Source organism: Buceros rhinoceros, unplaced genomic scaffold (genome assembly GCF_000710305.1).
Source record: "Buceros rhinoceros silvestris isolate BGI_N320 unplaced genomic scaffold, ASM71030v1 scaffold2619, whole genome shotgun sequence".
Lineage (NCBI taxonomy): Eukaryota > Metazoa > Chordata > Aves > Bucerotiformes > Bucerotidae > Buceros > Buceros rhinoceros.
The window spans coordinates 75932-83752 of NW_010431965.1; the positions used below are offsets into that span (position 1 = coordinate 75932).

Genomic DNA, 7821 nt, shown 5'->3' on the forward strand with positions numbered 1-7821 from the left:
GCAGGATAAAGCTATAGGAAGAGGAAAAAAAATGACAGCACTACAAGCCAAGTTTGATCTCAATTATGCCATTGTAACACTAGGATTACTCAACAGATAATTTACACTGGCGGAACTGAGACGGGATTTAGTCCACGGCTTAACATTAGCCTTATGAATAAAGAAGCTCCTGCTTCCGGACAAGTTCTGTGCGTGCAGCTTGAACTGACTTGGGCAGGATCCAGAATTTGACACTTATAAATAGATGCAGATGAGTGTATTTTCCTTTTCATGAATGAGTGCTGTACATCTGCAAAACAGATGAAAAAAATCAACATTTATATAGGAGGAATACTAATGCCTTTGGAAAATGGCATATTGTAAACTGCAGGCAGTAAAACCCTACGGGCTAAGCCAAGGTCTAAGGTGTCAGTTTGGCACTAAAGCAGACCCTTGTACTCGTGACATGTTACAACCACATCATAAACTTCTTTCTAAACAAGAAATTGTTCATCAGACGCCTTTAAAAATGGACCTTTGCTTTAGGAAAAGTAGCCATTCAGACATTTATTAGTATTTAAATGTTCCTCTTCAAATTACCCTCTTAAAAAGTGCTGCATAAAATAGGCACGCGAATAGAATAAGTGTGTAACTGAGAATCATTTGGAAATAGAAGTCTGACTTTTAAGAAAAGCCAGCATTTGGGGTTGTCTTCGGTGTGTTTTGCGCTTGACAACAACCCACCTTCCTGGGGGGGTAAGTCTTACAGTCCACCCTCCCACTTCTCTCTTCCCAACTGCATGAACAAGATGAGTAGTTGTCATAGTACGGACGTACTGCCCAGGGATACAAAGAAATCAAGGTTCATGGGGAGAGATCATATTATTTATCAGAATTGACATAACTGGAAGCCATCGACAGACTTAGGCAACACTTATCTTTTCCCACAAATGTTCCCTTGCCTAAGATGATACAGGAATAGTGCTTGCGATAATTTCAGGATAAATGCCTGAACAAGTCTTACGGATATTTCAATCTTCTAGAACTGTCAAAATTCAATTATCATCATTCCACCATCATCAACTATCTACTTTTGGGTTTCTATGTTTTGTTTGGGTTTTGGTTGCTTTTTTCTTAAACAGCAAAATGTAACGTTACAGCTGCATTAACACTGCCACAGCTATTCAAAAATTTATCCTCGCATGACCTGGATTGGTCTGTAGTCCCTCCAAACCTCCTCAGCCTTTCACCACTGACCTATAGAGTAAAATAGCACATGCACTGCAAACAAAAAACTCTTGCAAAATGAAATTGTGCAAAATACATGTTGTGACTAAGCTTCAGTCTTTCAAAACTCCATTTTTTTCCTGCTAAAAAACGCCACTGAAGCAGCACGGGCAATGTCACCATTTCAATAGGAAATAAACACACAGAAATCCATTCTGACCAGAAGGCAACGGATTGCAACTACACCAGACAGAACAAAATCTAACACCCACTAGTAAAGTTACTCACTACTCAGTTTAGAAGTTACTTCCGTACAGCAAAAACAGCTGCCAAAAAGGAACACTGCGAGAAAAACCCCAAACCAGAAACAAGTATAGAGAGAAAGCAACATGCTGACCACTCACCAAGTAACTTCTTTGCAGGAGTTCTCCTCATGATTCCCACTTTAGAGGGCTCCCTGATCTTTTTGCAGTGATAATGCCCTTTCCTGATGGAGATGCCAAATCAGGAACTGCATTCTCTTACACCGAAAGAGCACAGACCTAGAGCCAAACACTAATAAGCCACAAAAGCATCACATCTCTGCTGGCACCAAGCACAGGATCAACCAAGAGCCTCCGTCCATCTATGAATCATCTGTACATTGGCATGATGTCCCTTGGGCAAGACATGGCAGTTTGAAGGACGCATTTGCCCATCTGTTCCGCACCACACAGCTGCACTTCAATGTAGCATCTGGCTGTTTGTACTTCAGTTTGGGGCGAAAGCAGTTTCTGGAGTGTTTCATCAGATATTCCCCGCGGTTACCAGCTGGCTCCAAATTAACTAGGAATAAGAGAGTTGAGGGAAAAGAAAAATGCTTCTGGATTGTGAATATAGAAGCAAAATGATGTAAAGATGAAAAAAATATACAGGCTCAGTGCAACACATTCAATCTCTGTCCTTCTGAGCCAGGATAGTCTCCAAATAACAACTACCTTCATAATCCTTTTTAAGGCACTGTGATCCAGTGCACTGATATTCACAAAATATCTGAAGCCTGAACACTCTGACAAATGTCAAGCTGGCAATATACTGCTTTCCTGACAACAAACCATTCCCAGATTTAATGTGCACTTGTCTGATGACCTTGTGGGAAGGATGAAAGAGCTCAGATTCTTCTCAGATAATGTGCTACAAAGAATATTGCTGTAACGGCACTCCTTATGGTACAGGTGAAGCCGGAAGACCTGTAAACCTGCCTAAGTAAACAGGGATAAAGGTACTCAACTCCCTTCATTCGTGCTCAGCACTTCCAAATCACTGCCTCTTCAGAGAAGGAAAGTCCTGTAATGAGACGAAATTCTGAAATGAGGCAGATAGGAAACATTTCACTTCGGTCTTGCAGGAAGTGGAGTTACAAAATGTTTTTGACAGAAATACAGGATCCATTTGATTCTCACTGATACTGATGGTAGTGCTAAATATTTTCTGATTTTCAAAATACGGCTCAGTACCTTTAATCTGTCAATGTAACTGAACGGTTTTCTAAGTACTAAGAGTTATTCCAGATTCATGTAAAAGAGGAATCTGGGCCCTGCTACCTAATGCCAGAGAAACAACACTGATGAAAAGATAGACAGAGACAAGAACACCCTCAACATAGATCCTCAGGCTGACACAAGAGGTCAAAATCGAAGTACACTGCATGCTGGAATAAGCAGATTTATTTTTCCCTAACAAGATCCAACATTGTCAAATATCTGTATAAGGAGAAGGTGCAAGAAAAATTGATCAAAGAAGCACTCTCTCAGCTTCTCCTGAGGTACTCAAATGCTTCTGAGGCACTTAGTGACCTTGCGTTAGCTGGGGCTCATGGGTGAAACACAGGCAGCAGTGGCAGGGCACACTGATAAATTTGACCTCTCGGCTCTCTTTTAGCCATCAATCTTTCATTTAGGAGGGTTAAAAAGGGCAAAAATTGCAAAAGGCTAAAAATCATTGTAACCTACAGCTCATGAAATTTTAGATGGGGTCATCCACAGCTTATTTACAGATGAGGTCAGTTTTATCCAGACCTCTTGAGATTTTACCGTCACTTTTTCAGTGCAGTCTTCCCACAGCTGCACTCTACTTAATCCAAGCATTGGGAAAGCTGGGTTGGCCAGAAGGCATTTTGATTTTGACGTTCTGTGCCTCTTCTGTGCCTGTGTCATAGTCAAGGACTTGACAGCTTGAAGGTTCAAGAAACCCACGGAGAACAGAACCACACCGCCCAACTCTTACCAAGCCAGACCTGGCCTGGCAGGACTCCCTGGTACCTCGCCCTCATTCAGCAGTGCTGTGACCAGTAGATGTCCCTCTTCTCCCAACGCAAATATCTCAGATGTAACTCCTGTTCTATGGAGAGTACAGTTCCTCTAAAGTACAACAAAAGCAAGGAGACTAGAACAGTGATGGTGTACAATCTACCTGCTACTTGACCAACTGCAGCACAGACGTAGAGGATATTGCTGTGAAAATTCCGCTACGGAGATAAAAGGGACTCTTGTGACTTCCAGGGGTTTCATCAGGAAAGCTGCGGCTCACACACTCTGCATCGGGGAGTTGCGGAATGTGTCCACACTGCTGCCACCCCTCACAAGGCTTTTGACCCAAGAATGACTTTTCCAGCACTGGAGGCATCTACTCTGAAAGCAGCTGGAAAACCCTCTTTGGCTGCTCTTGTATACAAACTGAATCAAACACAGCGGAGCCTCACACCGTGAAATCGACCTTCTGGCTACAAGGAACCAGGGCTGAAGTTGTTCATTTCCTGATAATTCAGCAGTGGCGTGGCCAAGAAAGAACACGAGAAAGAAGAAAAGCAAGTACACTGAAATCACTGACACTTCACTACAAGCTGGCTACGATATGAAGATGTCTCTAGAGAACATGGTATTACACACTTGGCACAGGGCTACCTGAACATGTCAGCAGTAGTCACGTATTTGAGACAGTCACAGTTCCGAAAGGTTTATCACACAGGCTGTGAGACAGAAGGCATATACTAACATAACGAGACACAGAGAACAGCACTAGCCTTCTAGAGTTCTGGTCAAGTATGTCCTGCAGGTTTCCTGGAGAGTTTTGCTTTGAAACGAAAAACCAAACTGAAAGCTATGGCAAATCAGAACTTTTCTGGAATGTGGCACTGGGATATTCCTGTGGGAATCTTCTGCTACCTTCTAGCTGCCCTCCTAACAATATGATTTGGGCAAATATTTAATAGCCTGTTTCATGGAAAAAAAAAATTATGGTCAACTGAAACAGAACTGTTTTGTAAGTCAAAAAGCCATCTAATAAAAACAGCAAAAAACTACCATGCTGATGCACTTCATCTTACCAAAACCACGGTGATCCGCTTAACCATTTTAAACGGACTGAAATATATCTAAAAATGAAAAATACTATTCCAGCTGAAAAGCTGAGAAGTTTAAGAATATCAAAACGAAATGCTTTCCACTGCAGTGACCTTCAATGCCATGACATTACTAGCTGTATGATAAAGGCTGCACTTACCTTTGTGCTGTTTGTCAGCACATGAGTACTAATAAACCATTTCAGCACGTTAGCCATCAATGTGTGATTGATTGTCTTAGTAACACTCCTGTAGAAAATACTATTTTCTATCAAAGCCAGCTACGTCAGTGCAAAAGACTCCGCTGCTCTCCTTCCCACCCTGTCTCCCTTGTGGCTGCTCCCATCCCCACCTACCGCCAGCAAGTGGTGTGCCTCAGCACTTCGAGAGCCAGGTTATCTTAAACACTGGTGTCAGCTTCACCTAAACAGGTGACATGAGTTTAACGCTATCCCTTTCCCTTGAAGTGCATTAGGAGTGTTCCTGAAGCCCTCTGCCAGCAGGGCAGTAGGAACAGTACTTTCTATGAGCCAGGCAAAGGCTGGAGAGATGGGCGTTCACAACACCACCGCTGCCTCCGGGAAAGGACAACTGTCAGCACAAATTCACCCCCCACATGCAGTAATATTAATTAATGTAAAAAAGAGCTGACTACGGTCAATCTCCTTAGTGCACTGCCGAAGCGGATGAGCAAAGACAACAAGTCGTCAAGATTTTGGGTTGCTGAGCTACAACAGCTTTGCTGGACTCGAGCCAGCTCCGGATAGGCAACCTACATGCCACGCACTGAGGCCTCGCATCAGCACTACATTGCTTTTGTACTACGGAACTTTGCCCCCAAATACTCACTGGACTTTTTTCGAATGTCCTAGATCGAACAAAGCAGATTATCAGATTACTAAGTCACAGAAAATCCATCTGGGAAGTAAAGAAAAATACACACATACACTCGACACCTCTAACATATGTTTGTGTTCTCATTTTAGCTCACAGCAATTTATATAACCTGATTTAGCTGGGATGCCAAACATGAGGTTTTGAATTCCACCTTTTACTATCACTCTCTACTACCACAGTGGAGCTGCTTTAAGAGTGGACCAGGACAGCTGCTTGCAGTCAGAGACAGTGTACACTCTATTTTGTGGTTGTTTTAAGAGTGGAAATGAAAACCAATTTCTCAGCTGAAAACACCAATAAAATTTAAGTAGATAGAATGTAAATACCGGAGTTGGAGCTTGGAGACAAGTGGAGAGATAATAAACACACTCTTGTTGGAATAGCTGCACTTGGAGCTCAGCGATGACTTGGCCAGACCTGCTGAGCACACAGCCACAAGAGGCAGGGGAACGTGGGACTGCCCCAGTGCCGAGATGATGACAGACCACAACGGACAGCCTGCGATGAGCCCTGCCTGGAGCGGAGGGTTCACCGCTGCCCCGAGCCGCTCTGCGCATGCCCGCCTGGGGCATCCCTACGGACTATCCCCACACTGCCACCCTATCCTGTGGCATCTGGCAGAATCTGCTTCCTTACATACGTAGCCTGCAGAAGCCAGGAACTGGCATTAATTTTCTTCTTTGTCACGGATACTCCGTGCCACTATAACCCAGCCTTCAGTCAGTAACAGTTACTACTTTTCCAATTGTAAATTACTATCTCCAGAAGCAGAATAACTTTCTGACCTCTTTCTGGGCAGAAAGGTTCTGGGATTTTGCATTTGGATCTGTCACTAAATTTCTCTTTTTTAAAGTATTGCAATCAGGTGCCAACCAAACCTGACCTTGGTTTATCTCAGGAAGGGACAAAAGATCTACAGCAGGTAATGCTCGCCTTCCTCTTAGCAACAGGGAGGAAACAGCAGAAACCTCGACAGACACATCCCTTACACGTATCTTAAGATACAGTCATTGCACCTTTCTCTCCAAACTCTTGCCTCTGTCACTTCACAAGGGGGGATTCCTTTTGAACACGGATTAAACTGCCATTAGCAGCTGCATGGCTACTTAATGCCACCCAAACGCTCACTTCTTCTAGAGGAGATTGGTGTGTCCCAGAGGGAAGATGTCTTCTCGTGAACAAAACAGGCAGAATTCAGAAGGAATGGCTCTGTGTGCAGATAACTCCTACAAAATTTCATTTACTTCTCCTATGCCCATAGCCCCAGCAAAGGCAACTTAGAAAGCTCTACACAGCTTTTGGCTTGATCTACTTCACCCTTGTGCCTCAAACATATCAGGTCAGGTGGATCATCATTGTTGACAGGTTCTGGATATGTATTTTGGTGGAAAGACTCCCAAATACAGGTCTTTCACAGGTGACTGCTGCATGACACACCATTTTTGGTGAGCATCTGGGCCCTTAATGAAGCAGTATACTGTCTCTTAGACAGTATATTTAGCTCACCTGCTGTGACAGTCTATGTAACCAGCCAACACACTCCTCACAAACCAATTAGTCTAATACAGTTTGTTCAGAACTAAGGTGGCTAAGAAAACTTGGAAACTCCAAGTTTCTGTTTTCTGAATAAATCAGAGACACAGCTGGGTTAAGTATAAAAGTGAACACTGCCAGCATCTCCCTTTCTTTGCATCTTAAATATTTTCAAAACACAACCGTGGCACGTTATTTCCCTGAAAGCCTGCTGAAAACTCACACAGTAAAATCAATTTAGTGTACCCATATAAGTTACACAAGTATTCTCCTATCACGGAGTTTACTCAGTACTGCCAGTGTCTAATGAGGTATGAATCCAAAGCAATGAAAAATCAACCAGGTCTGCCAAGGGGTTTAGTGATGCTGCGTTCAGCAAACAGATGCTCAGTTTTCAAGGAGGGGTATGCTACTGATCACTATTCAATGTTTATCTCACAGGCAGAACAGATTATATTACACCATAAGTACACACAATCAGGACAGAAAAGCCAAAAATGTGTATTTTTAAAGGCCCTTGAATCTCTGGATCCGAGCTGGTCACATGCTATCGGTACTGAGGATCACATTTTTCAGTCTTCAGCAGACAGACCAAGTACCAGGCCTTGGTGGAGCCGCAGCACTTGCGTTGTGAACTGCAAGCTTAGCCTCTCGGGAAAGATGACGTGTAAAAAAGCACCACTGTTTTCTTGAGACCGTTCCATGTCAATGGGAAACAGACAAGAACCTGGGTACCCTGGGATCCCCTTAACTATAGAGCATTTTCTTTCCTGCTTTTGTCTCTTCAAATAATGTGAACTACACGA

At 43.2% G+C, this 7821-nt stretch overlaps 1 protein-coding gene across 4 annotated transcripts in view; it reads right to left on the bottom strand.

Annotated features, from left to right (window-relative positions):
* The window catches only part of PLCB4 (phospholipase C, beta 4), an 88008-nt gene that overhangs the window by 73746 nt on the left and 6441 nt on the right, over window positions 1-7821 (bottom strand). The window lies entirely within an intron of this gene.